Source organism: Geotrypetes seraphini, chromosome 2, assembly GCF_902459505.1.
Source record: "Geotrypetes seraphini chromosome 2, aGeoSer1.1, whole genome shotgun sequence".
In the NCBI taxonomy this organism is placed as follows: Eukaryota; Metazoa; Chordata; class Amphibia; order Gymnophiona; family Dermophiidae; genus Geotrypetes; species Geotrypetes seraphini.
In genome coordinates, this window is record NC_047085.1 from 329,482,813 (window position 1) to 329,507,815 (window position 25,003).

The window sequence follows — 25,003 nt, forward strand, 5'->3', positions numbered from 1 at the left end:
ATCACAAATCCTTTAGCATTCTCACTTTTAGTACTATACCCCTGAAGCAGCCCAAGAGTGGGTGAAACATGGACCACATTTATTTTTTATAATATAGTTTTCATCATTTTGCCTGGCACTGTAGTCAGGTTTACCATTCTGTAATTTTTCTGGATCACGCTTAGAACCCTTTTAAAAAATCGGTGTAACATTGGCCACACTCCAGTCTTCAGGTACTATGGTCAATCTTAGCGTTAGGTTACAGATCACTAACAGTAGATCAGCAATTTCATGTTTGAGTTCTTTCTGTACCCTGGAATGTATACCATCCAGTCCAGGTGATTTATCACTCTAACTTGTCAATTTGGCTCAGCATGTCTTCCAGGTTTACTGAGATTTCTTTTAGTTCTTCTGCATTGTCACCTTTGAAAACCATTTCTGGTTCAAGTAGATCTCTTACATCTTCTTCCATAAAGACCAAAGCAAAGAATTAATTCAGTTTTCTACTATAGCCTTACTCTCCTTTTGCTCCTAGATGATCTAAGGGTCCCAAGGATTCCCTTAGAGGCTATCTACTTCTGATGTACCCGAAATTGTTATTACTATAAGTTTTTGCCTCTTTGGCAAGTTTCTCTTCATTTTCTTTTTATAACACACTAATACAGATTCCTCAGCAAGAAACATAAGCATACTAACACCCAGTTGTTTGTAGACATCAAAATCACCTAAATACTATGGGGCTCATAATTGAAAGAGAAAAATGTCCAAAAACCTGCCTAAGTTGGCACTTGGACGATCATCAGTCAAAAACGTCCAAGTGCCGATAATAAAACCGAGTTTTGGACGTATTTATAAACGATCTAGGCTTTCATAGTGCCGCTGAACGACCATAGCTAAACGGGGCATGTCAGGAGGAGTGTCGAGGGTGGGATTTGGATGGGACATGGGCAGTCTTAGACTTTGTTGTACTCCATGTATAACCAAAAGTTATAAAGCACAGGATCGACGGAACTTGGACATTGTGACTTAGACCAGTGATTCCCAACCCTGTCCTGGAGGAACACCAGGCCAATCGGGTTTTCAGGCTAGCCCTAATGAATATGCATGAGAGAGATTTGCATATGATGGAAGTGATAGGCATGCAAATTTGCTTCATGCATATTCATTAGGGCTAGCCTGAAAACCCAATTGACCTGGTGTTCCTCCAGGACAGGGTTGGGAACCACTGACTTAGACCATTTAAAACATGGTCTAAGTCACAAAAACCCACCTAAAGTGACCAGATAAGCACTGAAAACACATAATACAAACCCCCACACACTACCCCAATGATCACCGACCCCCCCAATAAAAATATTAATCACAACTTGAAATTTGTGCCTCCAGAACATCATCACCTGGCAGCCTGGCTTAGGAAAGCCTAGTTCCTAGGAAAGCCTGGCTTAGGAAAGCCTAGTGCTTCACAGAGGCGTCTTAAGCCGTCTTGGGTGTGGGTTAGGGACCCATGGAGAGGAGGACCCATGCCCATAAGCCCCTGTAATCACTGCATTGATATTGAAGCATATGCATTCCCCTATACACCCCCAAAACCCTTTTTTACTGACATATAAGTGGCTCCTGCAGCCATAAGGGCTATTGGGGTGGTAGATAAGTGGGTTTAGGGGATTCTGGAGGTGGTTTGGGGGGCTCACCATGACCTATAAGTGAACTGTAGTAAGAGGAAGACATGGCACCCTTTTTGTGAAGTTCACAGCAGTACCCTGTAAGGTACCCTACTATTTAGGTGCCATGTCTGGGTGTTCAGTTCATTACTTTGCAGACCCCTCCCACGTCCGACTGGGCTTGTTCTAGGCATTTTTGACTTGGACGAAAATGTGGTATAAAGATGGACGATTTAGCGACTTAGACGATTTTCGAAATGAAAAAATATTTGTTCTAAGCTGTTTTTTACTTTGGACGACTTGCAACTTAGACGAAAACGGACTTAGACGTTCCTTTTGATTATGCCCCTCCACGTTTCCCTGAAAATAAGACAGTGTCATATTAATTTTGTGTCCAAAAAATTCATTAGGGCTTATTTTGGGAGGATGTCTTACTTTTTTTTTCATGTACAACAATCATCTCTCCCTTCTTCTCCTCCACCCCAATTCTTCCTCTTTCCTTTCTTCCCCCCACCATATGCAGTATCTTTCCTCCCCTCTCACCCATCCCCTTATGCAGCATCTTTCTATCCCTCCCTCCCATCCCCCTGTGCAGCAGAACCCTACTGACCCTTCCACTGTGATGTGGCAGAGGGAAAGCTCCAGTGGGGAAGACCATGAAGCAGCCCGTTCAGATTGCTGCTGCCGCTGCCGCTTTAGGAGGCCTTGAAGCGGAGGTATGTCAGATCTCACCTGGGTAGGGGTTGCTGAATTGATGAGTCTGATTTTGTCGGTGAATCGGGCAGCACTAGTGTCATGGATGTAGTCGGGGAGTGTTGGGAACATTCCGGAGTGGGGGGGGGGGCTTCGAGGGTTGATCTTAACTGGGGCTTATTTTTAGAGTAGGGCTTATATTAGAAGCATCTTTAAAAATCATGCTAGGGCTTATTTTTGGGATAGTTCTTATTTTCAGGGAAAGAGGGTATATGTGAAAATGAGACTGTTGATGAAAACATGATATTATATATATAAATGCAGTGTGACTGCCCAAGCATGAACCAATGGTACTCAATAATGCAATTCTACCGTAGGAACATCATCAGTCTCACAATCATGTAACCAAAGGGTTATTATGTGTCCTACATCTTAAATTGATTTGAAAAATTGTGTAATTAGTGACTCCAAAACTTTTTTTAAAAAATCTTTATTAATTTCAAAACTAATACAAGTGCCATGAATTTTACAAACATTAATAAGCGACTTAAGCACTTAAATTCCATCAATAATAATACAAAGAAAAATATCCCACCCCACCCTTTCAACAGTACAATCAAAAATAAGCCAACAAAATATCCCCCCACCCACCCCACCCTGGATATGCATAAAAATAGACATAAATTAAATAAAGAAAATTATGTTGAATTAACAAAGGATGTCAACGGTCCCCATACCAATTTAAATACTTTGTTATTCCCCAACATATCTGCATTCATCTTTTCATATTTATATCCTAAACATAAACTAGCCCACCAAAACGCAAAATTGAGGCGGTCGCAATTTTTCCAATTGCGTGTTATCATTTGCATCGCTATTCCTGTCATAATAAGGAAAAGTCTGCCTTTGTAACAATCCATAGGTGGGTTGAAATGCAGCAAAGTACCACATATAATTGCCTCATATGTCAAAGGGATAGTTGATTCCAATATGAGGTTAATCTGTCCCCATATTGACTTCCAGAAGCTGAGTATCAAAGGACAATAGAACAACAGATGATCCAGTGCCCTTATGTCCAGATTATTATTATTATTATTATTATTATGTTCTTATATCCCGCCATACCCAAAGAGTTCTAGGCGGTTTACATCCATTACATTAGGATCCGGTCTATGACAGTGCCAGAATCTATTAGACTTAGAATTGTCCAATTTATGTAACCTAACAGGGGGTCCAAAAAGATATATGTAATAGAAAAAACCATGTTTGTCTCTTAGATGCTGACGCTGTACATTTCATTCTCCCAAGTCCAAATTCGTGGCCATCGAGACACAGAAATATACTGCTTTATCTCCATGCTCCAAATGTCTCTAAGACCATTTTTTGGTTTCTTTTTTTTTTTAGCTTTATCTTTATTCATTTCAATTATTTATATGTTCACCAACATCATTCCAAATAAGCAGTGTCTTAAATCTTTACAAAGAAAAAAGAAGTTCCAAATAACAAAATATTTACATTGCTCCATTGTTAGTCCACAATATATGGGGGAGATAGCTTTAAAAAGTCGGATAAATCCTAATCATTATAAATCTTCATAAGAAAACTGAATAGCGTTCCTGATAGCTAACCTAGTTCAAAATTTTGAGCTTTCTTCCTGAGATTTAGCGGGGGTACTTGCAGAAATCACATCTTTACCCATTATAAACCTTGAAAGCTGTGACAACTCAAAGAAAATATATTTAACTCCTTGGAACTTAACATAACATTTACATGGAAACCTAAGTATAAAAGTATCCCCAAGTTTTAAGACCTGAGGCCTTAAAAGGAGAAATTGTTTCCTCTTTTTTTGGGTAACTCTGGAAACATCCGGATACATTCTAACTTTCTGATCTAGGAAAAATTTATCTTTATACTTAAAGAAGATTTTCAAGAGCTAGTCTCTGTCTGAGTCCAGTGCTAACTGGACAAAAAGTGTAACAACTCTCATCTGCTCAGAGACCGAGCTCTCCAAAATATTTGTTAAATTCAACATGTCCATTTCTGTAGCTTGTTGATCTTCAGGTGTTTTCTTCTTTCCTTCCGGGAGATAGTAAATTTTTGAAACTGGGGGATACGTATTTTGAGGAATCTTCAAGTTCTCTGTAAGATACCTCTTGAACATATCAAGAGCAGATGTAGTTATTAGTTTTGGAAAATTAATTAGTCTCAAATTATTTCTTCTTGATGCGTTCTCCAACATTTCTAGTTTAAGATTAATATTTCCATTATCTTTCATCAATAATTGATTCTGTACCCCAAAAATTCCACTTTTGTTTTTGTTCAACTAAATTTATTTCAATTTTTTCAACTCTCTGCTGAGTAATCAATGATTCCGATAGTATTTCCGAACAGTAAGTAGTTAAATTTTTCATCTGAGTTCCCAATGAGGATTGTAACTCAGAAATCACTTCCCAAATAGAGTTCAGGTCCACTACTTTGGGTTTCTTTAAAGGAGCTATCACAAAATTTATCATAGTCAATTTAGAGTTCACAGTACTTGCTGAGGAAATTATTGAAGATAAGTTCTGTCGTTCCTCCGCCGATTCCAGGAGTTCACGCGGTAGAAGTTGTTCTTGAAAAACAGCTGATGATCATAGTACAGCAGGTTCTCCTCCCTCTCTGCTGTCTGCCAACATCGCTGTCCTACTTCCCTCACTCGCTGTACTGAATGCCAACGGCCGAGGGTGTGGCTGCACCGGCACTCCTCGCTCATCCGGAGAGAAGCTGACTGCCTCGAATGACACCTGAGAGTCCTCCGACCGACTCTCGCCTCGGGCCGAGGGCTTTTTATCATCCGGATCCACCCTAGGCTGCCTCTCAACGAAAACATCCATCGGACTGGATTGATGAGGTATTTGCCCGGGTTCTGTAGGAAAAACCCGGGTCTTAGATTTCCTTTTGACCATCGATTTAGGAAAAGATCCAGCAGCGTTCCACTGAGATAATTCAGGTCGCCATCTTAGCTAGGCTCCTCCCATTTTTTGGTTTCTTATTCAAGAGTTCAGATATTAATTTGTACCACCGGGTGGTCTGATGCCCCAGTAAATCTGTCTGGAAGCATAGGACCTGCAAGCTATAATGATTTTTGAAATTCTGCCAGTCAGGGAACCCACTCTGAATAGCCTGCTTCAATTGCAACCACCTATAATTTTGAGATTTTGAAATACCGAATGTTTGTTGCAGTCGTGAAAAATCCAGCAGTTTCCCATTCGATATAACATCATCTAATGCAGTGTTCTTCAACCTTTTGACACCTATGAACCAGCGGAAATAAAATAATCATTTTGTGGACCGGCAGTTGAAGAGCACTGGGCTAAGTCGTGGGTCAGACCCCGCCCATCTCTACCCCAGACCCAATCCCCATAATAGTACTAATTGTAACATCATTTTTTTCCATTCATTTTTCATATATACACACACAATATAATCGTATTAACAACACATAATGGTTAACCACAAAATTAAACTACACAAAGCACACTGTATGCTTCTCAACATCCATTCCTACCAGAACACAGATAACTCCCTATGCAAATACGGGACCAAAAACTAAAAATACTAATATATACAAACAAACCCTAAGATGCAAGACTCTGCATGCAGTACAACCCCAGAGGAAAAGAAACAAATGCATTTCTTCCTGAATAGACAGCAGATGTAAATCAATCACTAAATTAAAAAATAAAATAATTCCCCCTACCATTGTTATCTCCCTCTCTCCATGCTGTGGCTTGCGTTCTGGCCTGCCCCCCGGTGTTATCTTCGGGCCGGCTCCCTCTTCCTTGGTGCTACAGTGCACAAAGCCGTGGGCAGCGGCTCCTCGCACGCCCCACACCTCATTTGGAAGCCTTCCCTCTGATGTTGCGACGTCAGAGAGAAGGCTTCTGGTCAGGACGCACGTAGGAGCCTCCGCCCACGGCTTTATGCACTGCAGCACCGAGGAAGAGGGAGCCGGCCCAAAGACAACGTTGCATCAATCGCACCGTGGACCAGCAGCTGAAGAGCACTGTCTGAGGCCTGATGCACATGCCAGCCCTGTGGACCGGCATGAAATTTCTGCGGACCGGCACCGGTCCATGGACCGGTGGTTGAAGAACGCTGATCTAATGTACAAATGCTTGCCTTCATCCAATGCTTCCAGAAGATCCCAGAATCTTGGAGTTTAACCATAAGGATTGATAAGTGGATTTCTCTACTGGAACATCTGTTAATTTATTAATAAATTTCAAAGTTTTCCAGGTGTCAAATAAAATACTATTGAAAATATATAAACCACTAAAGTAAGCACTAAAGTTCAAAATCAAAATCGAAATTAACACTTAGAGTGCCAAATCTGACGAGACTCCCCATTTTCTTTCCTGCATCATGAACCGCTCTTCAGACATTCAAACGCCGCTGAAACGGTTTCAAAAATGAAATGTTGAATTGCATTATGCCTGGACACATCAATTAGAATTGCTTTTGCTTCCTCAGAGTTTACTTGGATACATGTAATATGTAATGTCATATGGCTTTTGTATTCTACCAATTCTCATAAAAAGATTCAAAGCGGATAACAAAATGAAATCAGAAGGAAAGAAAATCACGACAGAAATTTTCTAAATAGATTTGTCTTTAAGGTTTTTTTCCCCCAATAAACCCAAATTTTCAGATTACAGAAAAGTTTATTTGTTCTGAAAATTAATTTTCAGCAGCCACTTCTTATCAGCTTCCAAGGCAAACGTGACCAGCAAAATAGCTGGTGTTACTAATTCCAGTTTCCAATAGTGCTGTTGATTCATCCACTCCTGAAGTCGATACAGTATATTTTCACCAGTTGCAGGAACCTATCTAGGAGAGTATGTGGCTTAAATTATCATTCACAAATTGCAAGCATAGGTATGAACATATTTCACCGGTGCTAAAGCAGCTACATTGGTTACCGATTAAGTGTAGAATCGGACAGGCCTCGGGCTGTCACCGCACATTGAACTGAGGGTTTCAATTTAGTGGTATAGTAAGATGGGGTGTTCTGCCCTGGGCGCTATCTTGGTAGCGATGAGGCATCTGTCCTTCTCTCCACCCCCTCACTGCTGCGCCCTTTCCCCATACTTCTGTAACGTTCGTGGCGCAGGCAACAGCGCCCAACCTACTGTCACACCTGTATCCTGGACTTCAACATATTGTAACTCGCTGACTGTCCAGCTCTCTTCAGTGTGAACCGCCTAGAAGTCTCACGACTATGGCGGTATAGAAGAATAAAGTTATTATTATTATTAATATAAAGTTCTGGCAATTGTTCATCAGGTAATCTATGGAGTGGTAGCTTGGTATTTGGTGCAGGTACTGAGGAAGTATATACCAAGATCAGAATCAGTAATGAAATTGTCAATTGAGTCAGTTGTGGAAACACACTCCAAGAGAACAAAGCAATGGCAATTTCAGTAGCAGGTCCACAACTGTGGAATTGTGTGCCAGGTTGCTTGAGATTGTGTAAGGAATTGAGGTCTTTTAAGAGAGACTTGAAAACTTATTTATTTGTGCAAGTATTTTATTAAAGTGAAATGGTTTTTTTTAAATTTGAGATTTGTGTAATCAGATAATTGAAAGTAGGAGAAAGGTGAGGAGATAGTTGATATGCTATTGTTATTGTTATAAAGCGTGTATGTAATAGTTTGGGGTTTTTTCCTATAATCCGCTTAGGCTTTAAGCGGAATAGAAATTTTAAAATAAATAAATAAATATAACTTGAAGTTTGATCTTGCCAGGAAGGTAACATACTTAACTGTCACATAAGGGACAAGATAGGAGAAAGTGAAATTGGAAACTTCTTTGTCTAGGTTTAAGAAGTCCTTGAAAGCTTATGCAGTAGACTCTCAACCGGAACTCATGCCTTTGTAAGTCTCATTTTTACTCAGTTTGTGAGAGTAACACAGCCAGCTCTGTATTGTTCTGTATGCCACTTGTAATAATCTGTATTTCTTTTGTATGTTGCCAAGTTAATTAACTGTTTAATAATAATGGGGGTAATTCTACTGTCAAAAGGACATTAAAAATTATGCACCCAAAATTCATGCTGATAGCACAACTCATATGAATAAGGCCTCTTTTCCATCATTAAGAGGAATCAAGTTCATTAGTAAAATTTCACACTCCTTTCCATACTTACTATCTGTGATATGGAATGGACCATCTCCTCAAATTATCTCTTCAGATCTTTTGCAAAACCTTAAAAACCACCATGTTTCATCACTTTTTAGGCAATAGCTCCAATGAATGTTAATGGATCTTTCTTTGTGATCTAATTATGTAAACCAAATTTTGCCCGGTACTGAAGTCTGGCTTACTGGTATATAATTTCTTGGATCTCCCCTGGAACCCTTTAAAAATATTGGCACAATATTGGCCACCCACCAATCTTCAGGTACAACAGATGATTTTAGTGACAGGCTACAGATCACTAACAGCAGGTCAGCAATTTCATGTTTGAGTTCTTTTAGCACCCTGAGATGTATACCATCCAGTCTAGGTAATTTATCACTTTTTAACTTATTGATTTGGTTTAGTACATCTTCCAGATTCACCTAGATTTCTTTCAGTTCCTCCACATCACCCTTGAAAATGATTTCCAGTTCAGGTAGGTCTCTTGCATCTTCTTCCGCAAAGACCAAAGCAAAGAATTCATTCAGTATCTCCACTATGGCCTTACCCTCCCTGAGCGCCCCTTTTGCTCCTTGATCGTCCAACGGTCCCACGGATTCCCTCATAGGTTTTCTGCTTCTGATGTACCTAAAAAAATTGTTATGAGTTTTTGCCTCTTTGGCAAGTTTCTTTTCATATTCTTTCTTAGCTTTCTTTATCAATGCTTTGCATCTAACTTGCCAGTTCTTGTGTCTCTTCTTATTTTCTTCATTCGGATCCTTTTTCCATGCTTTAAAGGATTTTTAGCTCTAATAGCCTCTTTCACTTCACCTTTTCACCATGCTGGCACTCTTTTCCTCTTCTTTTGCTAATATGTGGAATACATCTGCCTTTTGTGCCTCAATAATCAATTTATCTTACTTATTTACCCATATTGGCACTAACACATTACAGTAGTCCCCCCTTATCTGCAGGGGATAGTACTGAATTCTATAGGCTCCTTTTACGAAGCCGCGTTAGCGGTTTAATGCGCGTAATAGTGCGCGCTAATTTGCCGGCCGCGCTAGCCGCTACCGCCTCCTCTTGAGCAGGCGGTAGTTTTTCGGCTAGCGCGGGGGTTAACGCACGCTAAAATGTGCGCAAGATAAAGCCGCTAACGCGGCTTCGTAAAAGGAGCCCTATAAATTATATTGTACTGTACTCACTCTTCTCCTTGTGATGATGATGATGATAGACTGCCTATGACATGTGATGAGATGAAGTGAAGTGAATGATGTTAACATTGTGATGTAGTATTACGGCATGGGATTTCATAGCTCTACTCAGAGTGGCACACAATTTAAAAGTTGAATTGTTTATTGCAGGAATTTTCTATTTAACATTTTTGGACCGCAGTTGACCGTGGATAACTGAAACCACAGAGAGTGAAATCGCAGATAAAGGGGGACTACTATAGTTTAATTTTCTCTTCCACAGGTTTTCAACATAGCTTTGTCATAACAATAATCTAATATCTCTCAAACACAACCTATATCTAATGAGATTCTTGATAGTTGGTAGTTCAGCTACATGTACCGTATTTTCACGCAGATAACGCGCACCCGTGTAAAACGCGCACACGGGTATAGCGCGCAGAAACCACGATTTTATGTACAAAAACTTTTGTATACCGCGCTCACGGGTATACCGCGCATGCTGCCCGACTGTCCTTTCGCCCGCCCCGACTCTCCTCTGGCCACCCCGACTCTCCTTTCGCCCTCCCTGACTTTCCGTGCACTGCCCCGGCCTGAGGCACATGGTCGGGTTGGGCCCATGTGCCTCAGGCCGCGCCCCCAGGTGGGACCTAAGGCTCCAGGGCCTATTCTGATTGGCCCACGCGCCTTAGGCCCCACCAGTAGGCGGAGCTTTGGGACGGATGGGCCAATCCGGCCTCATTCCGTCGTTGGCTGCCTGCCGGACAGGTGGGTTTGGCTCCCGTCTGTCCGGCCAACTACCAAAGGTACGGGGAAGGGGGGTGGGGGTGTCGTGGGGGTCGGCCAGGGGGGTCGCGGGTCGGCTGGGGGGGCGGTCGGAGGTTCTTGGGGGGGGGCGGTCGTTGGAGGGAGGGGGGTTTGCGTCGAGGGCAGGAGGGCCTGGGATCCCTCCTGCCCGTAATGTAGTGCGGGGTGGGGGTAGGGGGTCGCCGTGGCCAGGAGGGTTTGGGCTCCCTCCTGGCCCAATATTGTCGGGGAGTTGGGGAGTCTGCCGGGCAAGAGGGCTTGGGCTCCCTCTTGCTCCGATCGTGGATGCGGGTGCGGGTGGGAGCGCGTGCGAGCGGTCCTGCTGGGGGGGGGGGGGGGTGAATCGGGCGTCGGGCGGGGTGGGAACTATGTAAAAAAATTTTTGTATACCGCGCGAGGGGTATGCGCGGTAGGTAAAAACGCGTATAACGCGCGCGTTATATGCGTGAAAATACGGTAATTCTCTCTCTGATCCCACCAAATGAGTCCAAACTAGCAGTCATGTTTTTCTTTTGGACATTTTCAAAATTAGATTATTGCTATGAAAAACAAGACTGCAAGTTTGGACTCGTTTGCATCATTTGGTGGGATCAGGGATCTCATTCGACATGGGTTGTATTTGAGAGACATCAGTGATCAAGACAGACAAAATTACAGCACTGATGAACTGGTCAATGACCTAATGAATGGATTACTTGCTCAGTGGTACAAAGCAAATCCAAAATTCAGTGGTCCTGATATAAACAGCCATGTTAGGATTAAAGCAAACTTGAAATTCATATGGGAACAAGTCAGCAAAGTTTCTGTGGGCAAAGCAAAACTAGAGGAGAAAGACAGAATTAAGGAGAAGCTTGACACATCTGCAAGTTGTACTGATGTGGGATGCAATTCTGCCTGTCTCCGTGGAATACACATACTTTGTGACTACAGCAAGAGAAAAATATTCTTGAGATTGAGTTAGCCTTTACAAAAGGTCAAAGAGAGAATGTTGGGAGTGTTGATCCTCATTAGATCGGACCAGCCAACCTCCCTGAGACTAGAAGACAAGAACTACAGAAGCAAAGGCAGGCAAAAAGGAAGAAGGATGAAGAAAAGTGGTGAATGAAGAGTGAAAAAAGAAGAGCAAGAGATGATGGAGAGATCTGTACTTAATGTGGAACAGGGAGATTTGGATGACAAGGCATAAGAATCAATGGAAGAAACTCCTGTTGCTCTAGAGAAAGCTTGGAAGGGGATAAAATATAATACTGAGGATATAACCAGTTTAAGACAGCAGAAATTGCTACTGCTGCCTGGATGCAGTACTCATCACTCACTTGAACACTGTTTTGGAGATTGATCACAACAAGATGAAGAGGGTTCAGGCGAGAAGCATGAAAAGCTTTGAGTTAGACATCTACAGTGGGCCACACACTAGCAAGTAGGCATGGTTAGGAGCAGAGTTTGTGCATGGATTGACTTAGGCCATGAAAACCTTGGCCTAAATGGCAGTGCGCCTAAGGATTCAATGCCTACCGGTGCCTAAGAATGCTTGGGCGCTGCTAGGGATGATTCTATAAATGGTGCCTAGGATTTAGATGTTATTTATAGAATTATAATGACTATACAGCTTCTTTAATTGTTATGAAGGCATCAGAGATATGGGTCATTAACAAGAGTCAAAGGACTGACTCAACCAGCCAATTGTTCTCAATCATTTGCCTTCTATATCAACAGTAATGGTAAATTCTCTCTACAAGTTTTGTGCATAAAACCACAACTGTATAGGACAGGGGTAGGCAATTCCGGTCCTCGAGAGCTGGAGCCAGGTCAGGTTTTCAGGATATCCACAATGAATATGTACAAGATGGATTTGCATGCACTGTCTCCTTGAGATGCAAATCTATCAAAACCTGACCTGGCTCCGGCTCTAGAGGACCGGAATTACCTAACCCTGGTATAGGAGAAAAAGTGAGCACTTATTTTCAACAGCACTGTCCAAAAGGTTTTCAATCACCCGACACCCGCAGAGGTGAAATCTTGTGCCATTTAAATTGAGCAAAGCTCCTGCTTTGAGAAAAGGAGCCAAACATCTTTGGTGCTATGGCGTTTTGGCAGGAAGTCTGCGTGCTTCCAGGGTTAAAAATAATACCCAGCTTGCTTACTTTATTTCAAACAGCGACACAATGTTCATAAAACTTTCATTTCCAAATGGCACTTTCAGAGTGAGCATGGGAGCTGTACAGGCCCTGATGCTGAATATCTGGGGTTAGGTCAGCCTATGCCTGGAAACAATTTTCAAGCCTTTTATGGTTGTGGACTGAATACCAACCCGATTTTTCTTTCTTTTTTAAAACAAATAATTTCAGGAAAGTATTTTATTAAAGTCAGAGACAACACAAGAATAGCTTTACTGGATCAGACCAATGGTCCATCTAGCTCAGTATTCTGTCTTCACAGAAGCCATTCCAAGTCACAAGTACCTGGCAAAATCCTAAACAGTAGCAGCATTCCATACCACCGATCCTCAACAGCAGTTTATGGACTTTTCCTCCAGGAACTTGTCCAAACTTTTTTTTTAAATCAGCTACATTAAACTGCTCTTAACCACATCTCAGCAATAAGAGATAAGTAATAAACATAGTACTGAACCAAAACCAATAATCACTGGTAGATAACAGCCAAAGACATCTCTGAAAGCAAATAGAAAAAACAATAACTTCCAATTTAAGAATTGTTCCAAAGTTATCTAGAACAAACACAACCCGGTCCCCAAGCCCCTAACTTCCATCCTCTTCACTCCTCCCACCCCCAAAAAGGAAAGGGGGTAGAGTAAGATAACAACAGAACTTTCATTCATGCAATTTAATCAAGGATCCCCACGTTTTTTCCCCATTTATGGCAGTTTTCTTTCACTCCGCTAACGAACTTTCCATATCACTGTGAGGACCCCAATTGTTCAACCTTTGTTGACAGGAGGGAACACCTTCAGATTCCCAAGCCCCTTGCCAGAGCCACTAAGACCCCATTTTGTTCCTTATGGAAAATGGAACTAAAGTAGGGTGACGGGGAAAAAAGCGCACAAAACAATTGAGCGCCGACAATACCGAGCATACAATTGCACGTAGGACATTAGCGCGCTGGACTTAAACTTAATTTTAAAGTGCTCCGAGGGTGTGTGTGGGGGGGAACCCCCCCACACACACATTACAGAGGAAATTGACGTTTTTCCCTAAAAAAAGGGAAAACCGCCTCTTCCCTCTATAATGGGGGGTTCTCTCCCCCCCAACACCCCCACCCAACGGCAGCGCAAACAGTACTAACTTAACTGCGGGGGTTCCCTCCCCAAACCCCCCCTCGGAGCACTTTAAAATTAAGTTTAAGTCCGGCATGCTGATGTCCTGCGCGCGACTGTCTGCTCAGTATTGTTGGCAATAGGCAAAAGAAAAAATTAAGGAGGCAGAAAAGAGCAAATACAATTCTGTAAAAAAACATTAAGGAAATCAGCAACTAATAACACCACCGTCTCTTCACTGACATCACTGTGTGAGCAGGAAAACAGCCACAATCAACTGAATCTTTTCACCAAATCTCAAGTCAGCTTGAGCCAGTCCTGTTGAGAGGTCAGGTCAGGGTGGTTGTTTTAGAGATCTAAGCACAATTTAGAATCCCCACTCCTAAAAGATGAGTGCATCATTTTCAGTGGACTTGTTTCACCTATGAACTTCTTCTCATGAGCACTGCTTTGCTTTACAGCATGGTTTCCAGCACCGATTAAATTAACATTTCCTGATAACAGAGCTGCAAGTCTATTTTGCTTACCAAGCACCTAGCTGTCTTAATACAAATATACGTATATTGGCATCCTGCGGGGTATGGCAGTTTCATACATAAAAGATTAAACTGTAATGCTGAGTTTTGGTGTGTGCTGATGAGTTGTATTCAAGAACTAAATTAGAATGCATGAATGCTTTCATGAAATAGCCTAATTTTGATAAATTGGCTGGTGTGGAAATTACAGAAGCAGGATATAGTACTGTCAGTACACGCAAGAGGTAAATTGAAGTGGTTAGGTCTTTATAATAAGGAATTGGTATCATAAAATTAGACAAAAATAAGCAAAAATAAACCCATCTCCCCAACATAGAAACATGATGGCAGATAAAGGCCAAATGGCCCATCCAGTCTGCCCATCTGCAGTAATCATTATCTCTTCCTCTCTCTAAGAGATCCCACATGCCTATCCCACGCTTTCTTGAATTCACAGTCTCTGACTCCACCACTTTCTCCGAGAGACCGTTCCATGCATTTACCACCCTTTCTGTAGAAAAGTATTTCCATAGATTACTCTTGAGCCTATCACCTCTCAACTTCATCCTATGCCCTCTCATTCCAGAGGTTCCTTTCAAATGAAAGAGTCTTGACTTATTTGCATTTATGCCATGTAGGTATTTAAACATCTCTCAAGAAAAAAACCAGAGTAATAACTAAATCAAAAAATTCAGAAGTTATATATATTACTCGCCAGAGGTGGGCTAAACACTCCCGATAAGCATCTCACATAAAAGGTGGAGAAAAAGCCTCAAAATTCAAATTAACAGCAGTCCACAATCAAAACTTGATAAACATTCAATACTGCTTCATTTCTTATCATAGGCAAAAAACTCCACCACCATTGAAATTAATTTATCAAAGGGTGAAAAAACCCATCACTGTGCACAGGAAAAGAAAAATCGAAAAAGTTTACTTAGCTTTGGAAACATGGTCGAGAACACGCCATAGATGAAAACGTCTGGCCAGAAAAAATATTGGTGGCGCTCACTAGATGAACCTTTCACAAACCATGTCCTCTTTTAAATTCCAACAAGTCCTTGTTTTGTCTCACACGAGGCTGCGTCAAGGAATATAATACAGCTCAAAACTCTGTTCTCATTCCATGCACTTCGGCACTAGAATGGACGTTGCTTAAGAAACCAAAAAATTATACTTCCGGGAGCACTTCCGGGGTCAACAGGAAATGCTTATCGGGAGTGTTTAGCCCTTTTTTTTTTTTTTTTTCACTTCTGATTTGCATTTTATTTTTAAAAGTTTAAAATGTTTTCTATAAAATCTCTAGCTAGGATTACTTTAATACAAAATCAAAATAAATCTTGTGAAGTGTTTTCCAGACAGGGCTCTGTTCTATGATCTGTGATTTTGCCATTAATATTCTGTCACGAATACTGTCGATATGCAATTTGCATGTGGCCTTGGCTATAGTTAGCATAAACTTAACGATGTCAGCTGTGTTGTTAACTGGAACTACATGTACATTACTACCTAAGAACCTCTGCTGAATACCGAACATTACACTCCATTTCTGAGGTCCTTGCAAGGGTGCAGAGAGGGAGAAAATAATGGATCCAGTTTCCACAGAATCTGAAAAGCGAACTCTATGGTGTTGACTCTGCAAAGATGCTGCCACTTCATGATTCTGCAGAGAGGAGCTAACAATAACTGTCATTTTCCAGTGGTTTTTCTCTTTCCCGCCATTCTCTGTGTTTAGCCCATCTCTGGCGAGTAATATATATAACTTCTGAATTTTTTGATTTAAACATCTCTATCATATCTCCCATTTCCTCCAAAGTATACATATTGAGATCTTTAAGTCTGTCCCCATACACCTTATGATGAAGACCACGCACCATTTTTGTAGCCTTCCCCTGAACCGACTCCATCCTTTTTATATCTTTTTGAAGGTGCGGCCTCCAGAATTGTATACAATATTCTAAATGAGGCCTCACCAGAGTCTTATACAGGGTCATCAATACTTCCTTTTTCCTACTCGCCATACCTCTTCTTATGCACCATAGCATCCTTCTAGCTTTTGCCATCACCTTTTCAACCTGTTTGGCCACCTTAAGATCATCACATACAATCACACCTAAGTCCCGCTCTTCTGTCGTGCATATAAGTTTTTCATCCCCTTAACTGTACCATTCCTTTGGGTTTTTGCAGGAGCGCTTTCTTTAAAGGTTTAAAGTACCGTAATCCAAATTCTTCCTTAGACTTGATTGGCCACTGAAGGTTGGTTTGGATCTCCACTAGGCTTGCCTCCTCTTTCCAATCAGCCCACACACTCTGAGGCAGTCCTAGTTTTTACTAGGCATGGAAATATACGTCTGCATTTCTTTTAGAAACTCCAACAACAACTCCATTCACACAACAGTGGAAAACCAGGACCAGATCAGATTCTGTAATTTAACTTGGTGAATAGGGGGTAAATAGCAGGTTTATGCAGGGACCTGCTGTGATAAGAGGGGATGCTTCATAACCTGAAACAATCATAAATTATTCGGAAGAGCCTGCAAAAATATACACTATTTGGAGCTCACCGTAGATGGAGCTCCTTTATTTTCTCCATTATCAAGCCTCCATTATCCATTATTTTCTACATTATTCTTGCCTCTGTCTCATCTCACAAAGGCAACAAAGCTTTTTGTTTACTGAATTGAGTCCTCAACACCAAACGGATATAGTTCCACAGGTGTAAGCTGGGGCAGGTATGGAGGGGTGCCCCTCCCCAAACTCTTTGAGTACCGATGCAGTAATAGTCTCCTACTCATTGACAGAATGACTCCCTTCTCTTTGCTCCCTCCTACCAGCACCAAAGTAAGATGCAAACAACTCCTACTAATATACCCCCACTTTTACAAATGCACAGTGTGGGTTTTAGCGCCGGCAGTGGCGGTAACTACTCTGGCATTCATAGAATTCCTATGAGCATCAGAGCAGTTACTGCCGCTGCCGGCGCTAAAACCCACGCTATCCATTTGTAAAAGAGGGGGATAGTAATATAAGCCCCTTTCTATTTGTAGATGCATTTCTTTGAGCAATTGACCTTATGTAAAGATTGAATCTGTCTGTTTTTGTTCCTATCTTGTTCTGATTTTTTATAATATTTTATGTATGTAACATTTTGTAAACCGTTTTGGAAAAAAACGGTATAGAAATTTTAAAAATAAATAAATAAAACAAATATAAGGAGAGGTAGGTGGATGCCTAGACCCTGCCTGGATGATGGCAGAAGGGGCACATAAAGAATTTATTTGTCAGGACTAGAGCCAGTAACAACTTTGGAGAAATGGTGGGAGAGAGGAGATATGATAGAGACATTTAAATATCTACATGGCATAAATGTGCACGAGACAAGTCTCTTTCATTTGAAGGGAAGCTCTGGAATGAGAGGACATAGGATGAAGTTAAGAGGTGATAGGCTCAGGAGTAATCTAAGGAAATACTTTTTATTACAAAAAGGGTAGTAGGTGCATGGAATAGTCTCCTGGTAGAGGTGGTGGAGACAAAAACTGTGCCTGAATTCAAGAAAGTATGGGACAGGCACATGAGATCTCTTAGGGACAGGAGGAGATATTGGATGTTCTGGATAGGCCATTTGGCCTTTATCTGCCATCATGTTTCTATGTTTCTGTGTAACTTTAAATCTTGGGGGGGGGGGGGAGGGGGAGCATGCATGCTAGCATCAGACTGTTCACCATCCACTCCAATAATCTAATCTAATCTTCTATTTGTGAGTCGCACAAACCTATACAAGCTCTAGGCGACTGAAGAGCAAACAGGGACGGAAGGGGGCATATAGGAGGAAAGGAGAAAAGGCAGAAATTTAATTAATTGTCAAAGAGGTAAATTTTCAGGGTTTTTTCTGGAAGAAGGAGTAGTTGGCCTCCTTTCTGATAGTTTCTGGGAGATCGTTCCAGGTTTTTACTCCTAAATAGGTTAGCGTGGAGTTGAAAATTTGCTTGTATTAAAGGTTCCATATGAGTGGTAGGTTCAGTTGAATTCTGTTAAGAATTCTTATGGATGTGGACCAGGTCGCCGAGTTTTCATGCAATATGTTGTGTAGGATACAAGATATTTTGAAGTTTATCCGGGATGATATTGGAAGCCAGTGTAGTTGTTTGAGGAAGGTCGAGATCGAATCATATTTCTTTAGGCTGAAAATCAGTCTTACAGCTGTGTTTTGGATGAGTTGAAGCTTGTGGATTAGTGTGGTAATGTCCGAGTAGACAGAATTGCAATAGTCCAATTGAGGCAGGACCATCATCTGGATGATCAGTGCAAAGTGGTGTGGATGAAGTATGGCCTAGTGAGTCGTAGTTGTCTCATTGTGTAGATGGTCTTTTTCCAAAGATTTGAGATTTGTGGTTCCATAATGTGCACCACGCTAGATCTGTAAACTCCAACATGAAGGTTGTCTCTCAGTTGATGAAAGAAACATTTTTTGTAACTTTTCCAACTGCTGTTTTTTTTTTCTCATGTCATAATTTGTTCGCCCCATTCAGGAATAGTACATACAGCCTGTGATGAATGGATGCACTATTGAAATTCTGCAGTGACCAACATGTTGAAAAATGCTGACAACCGCAGATTAAATATTACCCTGAATATATTTACAGGACAATATAATATAATGTAGTCAGAGAGAAAGTACAGGAATATATCTTTTTCCCCAAATCACAATTAATCTTCTTAGAGCCTAATTTATGCATGAGTTAACTGAATTAAAAAAATAAACATAAAAATGCATCTGAAGTAGTCTTGAATGTCACACGATTATGAGCCTCCCTCCCACCAGCCCTTCTAGCATAAATAAAGAATATTTACTTCAAGTATTAACAGAATAACCCCCCCTTTTACAGAACCATAACACGGTTTTTAGCGCCGGCTGTGGCAGTAACAGCTCCGACGCTTATAGGAATTCTATGAGCATCGGAGCTGTTACCACAGTGTCTGTTGGTAAAAATGCTAGCACGGTTTTATAAAAAGGGGGGGGGGGGGTAAGTATCTGTTGATAAATAGTGCATACAAGCATGCACTAATAGTGCATTCATTTCATAGTTAGTGCACACTGTTACCCACATCCCAGATTCTATGCTGCTTATTTGTGTAAAGACAAAGTGGCACACATTGGGAAAAATAATCCAAATCATAGTTACCAGATGCTAGGAGTCAGCTCCCAAGAAAAAGATCTGGGTGTCATTGTAGACAATATGCTGAAATCTTCTGTCCAATGTGTGCCAATGGCCCAAAAAGATACTAGGAATTATTAGGCAAGGGATGGTAAATAAGACCAAGAATACTATAATGTGTACTTATGTATTGCTCTGTGGTATGATCTCACCTTGAGTATTGCGATCAGTTTTGGTCGCTGTAACTCCAAAAAGATATAGCGGATTTAAAAAAGGTTCAGAAAAGAATGACTAAAATGATAAATGGGATAGAACTCCTCTCATAAGAAGAAAGGCCAAAAGGTAAAGGGGCTCATAATCGAAACGGAAATATGTCTAAATACCGGCCTAAATCGGTACGTAGACGATCAGTGAGACAAGTGCCGATAATCAAACCGGGTTTTAGACATATTACATTACATTACATTACATTACATTAGGGATTTCTATTCCGCCTTTACCTTGCGGTTCAAAATGACTTAGGCCTTCACAGTGCTGCAGTACACCCAGAGCTAAAAGGGGCATTTTAGGAGGAGTGGTAAGGGTGGGATTTGGGCGGGACATGAGCCGTCCTAGACTTAGTCGTACTGCATGTATAACCGAAATTTTTACAAAACTGCCTAGACGAGACTTGGACGTTATGACTTAGGCCATCTAAAACCAGGTCTAAGTCACAAGAAGGTATCCAAAGTGACCAGATAAGAACTGTAGGGATAAAGTACAGACCCCTTACACATTCCCCCAGTGATCATTGACACCCCCCCTCACTGCCATAAAAATCATAATAACAACTTTACATATCTGCCTCCAGAACATCAGCACCTGGCAGCCTGGGATAGGAAAGCCTAGTAGAGCTGCACAGAGGTGGCTTAGGTGGGCTAGTGAACCATGGAGAGGAGGACCCAGGCCTATAAGCCACTCTAACCAATGCATGCATGGTAAAACATGTGCACCCCCCATAAAACCCCAAAACCCTTATGTACTGCCATATAACTGGCACCTGCAGCCATAAGGGCTATTGGGGTGGCAGACAGGTAGGTCTAGTCAGTTCAGGGGGTATTTTGGGGGGCTCACCATGACCTATAAGGTTATTGTGGTGAGATGTGTATGTGGCACCCTTTTTGTAAAGTTCACAACAGTGCTCTGGTGCAATGTTTTGAGTATCCAGTCCACCACTTTTGTGACCATGCCCAAGTCCAAGAGGTCTTTTTCTAGGCGTTTTTGACTTGAACAAATTTTTGGATGAAAACGGGGTATAAAGATGGATGACTTAGCAGTCTGGACAATCAGATGGCTGGACGTATAGTTGGATGATGTTTGAAAAAAAAAAAAAAAAAAAATGTTGGACATATTTTTTGAAATTGGACCTTATCCCATGTCCGAGTTTGGGCAGCTAGCGACTTAGGCCTCAAATGGACTTAGACGTATCTTTTGATTATGCCCCTCCATGACTCTTTAACTTGGAAAAGAGATGGCAGGGGAGGGGGGGATATGATTGAGGTCTACAAAATCTTGAATGGTTTAGAATGGGTAAAAGTGAATCTAGTTTTTACTCTTTCAAAAACCACAATGACTAGGGGCTACTCAATGAAGTTATAGGGAAATACCTTTAAAACAAATAGAAGGAAATATTTTTTCACTCAACAAATAGTTAAGCTCTGGATCTCGTTGCCAGAGGATGTGCTAACAGTGATTAACATGGATGGGTTTAAAAAAGATTTGCACAAGTTCCGGGAAGAAAAGTCCATAGTCGGCTATTGAGACAGATATGGGGAAGCCACTGCCTGCCCTGGCATCGGTAGCATGGAATGTTGCTACCATTTGGAGTTCTGCCAGATACTTGTGTTTGGCCATTATGTAAACAGGATACCTGGCTAGATGAACCATTGGTCTGACCCAGTATGTCTATTCTTATGTTCTTAACTGGGTGATAACAACCAGTTGTAATTAATTGGCTCCAATTGGGATTTTTATGCACATCTTGCTAAATGCTGTTCTATAAAGATCCATGTGCAAATCTTTTAGTGTGCAACTCAAGAGGGGTGTGGCCATGGGAGGGGCATGAACAAATCAGGGGTGTTCACTAAAGATGTGCTCAGTGTTATGGAATTCAGGAAATCCACATCTAATTTATATGCCACAATTTACACCAGGTTTTAGTTGGTGTAAATCCTTGGATCCAAAGTTTGGTGCTGATCCTGGCACTAAACGCTATTCTATAAATGGTGCACATCTCAGAGCAAGGTTTATAGAATAGTGGCGTTCTTTGTTGGGGTTTTTTTTTTGTACCCATATTTGGATGCCATTTACCGAATTTAGTCCTTAATGACTAGTATGCCCTATTTATGGTATCTTCCTCAAATAAAAACAGAATAAAATGAAATTTGTATAAATGACATGAAAAGCCAACAGATTAGCGCATGCTAAAATATTAAGAAGCTCATAAAGATATTCAGCCAGCCCATACCAAGAAGCCCAGCAGCAGTCAGTGTGTTTTTTTTTAGTGCTGATCACTGCTGGCTAAATTATGCCCTGATATTCACTGCTGGGCCATGTCTGGGCACTGGTAGTGAACACTGGGACATAACTCAAAGCTTATGGCCTGGCTAAAATTCAGCAGAGTTTCTTTCTTTCTTTCTTTCTTTCTTTCTTTCTTTCTTTCTTTCTTTCTTTCTTTCTTTCTTTCTTTCTTTCTTTCTTTCTTTCTTTCTTTCTTTCTTTCTTTCTTTCTTTCTTTCTTTCTTTCTTTCTTTCTTTCTTTCTTTCTTTCTTTCTTTCTTTCTTTCTTTCTTTCTTTCTTTCTTTCTTTCTTTCTTTCTTTCTTTCTTTCTTTCTTTCTTTCTTTCTTTCTTTCTTTCTTTCTTTCTTTCCCCATGCACCCCCCAAATGCCTGCTTTCCCCACCCTCCTCCTCTGTCATCATGAAAGATTCCCCCCTCCCAAAATGTAGGTAGGCCCCCCTATGTTGTGGTCAAATTGGGCATATTCTATAACAATGTACATAACTTTTAGGAATGCCCATGAACCACCCCTGGCCACGTCTCCTTTTCAAATTCACGCACTGCAACTGGTGAATGCTTTTGACAGAATCGAGCTTTCTGAATTTTGTGCGCTTAACTTTTAATTAGTGCAAATTAGCATCAGTTATGAGGTGTTAATTGGCCATTATTGATGCCGCTAAAACCAATTAAGTGCATGCACAACGGCTTCTGCACACCGATGTTCGCACACAACCTTAGGTGCCATATACAGAATTTGGGGGTATATGTGTTATATTTTAATTATGTATGCTTTGCTGTGCTCCACTGAGAGTTAGCTGCAAAGCAGTGATATTCAATTCATGAAAAGGCTGCCCTAACTTTATGCACCAAGTTAACTGGGTACTGGTCTGAATCAGCCGGTGCTCGTTTTTACTTTTGGGTCTGTGCACATACCAGGATATTCAGCGCTAGAAGCTGTACATGCCCTGGCACTGAATATTCTTGATTAGTTCTGCCTGTGGCTGGGTGAGTAGCTTACGAGCTGTTCACTGCTACTACTAATCACTTATATAGCGCTGAAAGGCGTACATAGCGCTGTACATTTTGACATTTATAGACGGTCCCTGCTCGGAAGAGCTTACAATCTAACTTGAACAGACAGACATGACATATAGGGTTGGGGACACAGAATCCAAGGTGAGAGGAGATAGGAGTCAAAAGCGCTCTCGAAGAGGTGGGCTTTTAACTGGGCCTTGCACACTGCCAGTAATATTACTACCTATGTGTGTATATATCCAGTTATACTAGTATTCTATAAAGTAAAGTAGACAGCTGTTTTCCTCTATAGAATAGGCTTTTACCCAGTTCCCTGTTTTAGAATTGCCCTGCACATCTTCATTTCCTATTCTGCTCTTTCTTTATATCTCATATATAGTGTACACCTCATTGCTGTTTATTTAAAAGGTGGTTAATAAACTTTTTAATTAAACATAGCCATAAGAATGGATGGCAGCCATGTTATATAGCCTCAGTTCCCTCAGATTAGGCTATCTCTTAATGCCTCCATATTCACTCCTCATAGCCATTCAGTTTGGAATTAATCTCACAGATCTGTAATTGTCTACAAAGTGAATAAATTTACTGTTAAGTCAGGTAGGAGTAATTCCAGCTCAGCTTGCTGCCTCCATTGTACGGTTTTAGTCATTGCTAATAGAGTTTCTTGTGCTCGTTAATTTCTTTCCCTGATTTTCATAATCACTTTCTCTTCTACAGCTTTACCTGGCTTCTTCTTCCTCTATCAAAACTGTCTTTCCCCCCCCCACTCTGAATAAACTTTTTTGAAGAGTCCTCATTGTTTCATATATGATTTTTGTTTGCTTTTTTGGGTGTCTTATTCCAACATACTTCCTTGTTTCTTTCCTCAAAAACTGAAAAAAAAAAGAAATCAAACATTTGATTCATCCTCATTATTTAATCAGGTATTAACCTGGACAGACAGGGAAAAACGCTTGAGTACCTGAATAAATTAATGTAAACCGTTCTGAGCTCCCTTGGAGAATGGTATAGAAAATTTAATAAATAAAATAAAATTTCTGCAGTAGTGAAAGAAGACAGAGGGTAGTGGTAAATGGAGTTTGCTCTGAGGAAAAGGATATTATCAGTGATGTGCTGCAGGGATCTGTCCTTGGGCTGGCTCTTTTTTATATCATTGTGAGTAATATTGCAGAAGGACTGTCTGGCTTGTCTCTTTGTAGATGGCACCAAACTCTATAATATGGTAGACACCCCAGAGGTAGACCTTAGGAAACTGGAAGACTGGGCAGATGAAATTTTAATGTGGACAAATGCAAAGTGATGCACATTGGGTAGGGTGTAGAGTAGAGAATGACACGGTGACAAAATTTATCACCGTCCCCGTCCCCGTGGATAACCGCGGGAAACCATCTTCATGTCGTTCTTTAAAGAGAGAGGGAAGAATCAGAGTATGAATGGCCACAACCACTGACCCACAAGCTTTGCTTTGAAGAATGCTGGCGTAGAAGGACTGAGGTTGAAACAGACACTACAGCATGACAGTCTCTGGTATCCAGAGCAGATATTGTGATATCATAATGCCTCATTCCACCGGTGCCTAAGAGCCAATCACATCAGTGATATCACAATGGCTTCATTATCCTTGGCTCACATAAGGATCAGAGTATGAATGGCCACAACCACTGACCCGCAAGCTTTACTTTGAAGAATGCTGAGATTGAGCAGCAACATTCCAGAGCTGGTATTGTGACATCATAATGCCTCATTCCACCAGTGCCTAAGAGCCAACCTCATCAGTGATGTCACAATGGCTTTATTATCCTATACTTGGCTCAAATAAGAATCAGAGTATGAATGGCCACAACCACTGACCCGCAAGCTTGGCTTTGAAGAATGCTGGTGTAGAAGGACTGAGGTTGAAATAGACACTAGAAAATGACATGGGATTATTTCCCGCAGTTATCCACGGGGACGGGAACAGTGATGAATTTTGTCACCGTGTCATTCTCTAGT

General features: G+C 41.2%; 1 protein-coding gene across 3 annotated transcripts in view; it reads left to right on the forward strand.

Annotated features, from left to right (window-relative positions):
- Window positions 1-25,003, forward strand: part of RAMP3 (receptor activity modifying protein 3) — a 275,933-nt gene that overhangs the window by 121,055 nt on the left and 129,875 nt on the right. The window lies entirely within an intron of this gene.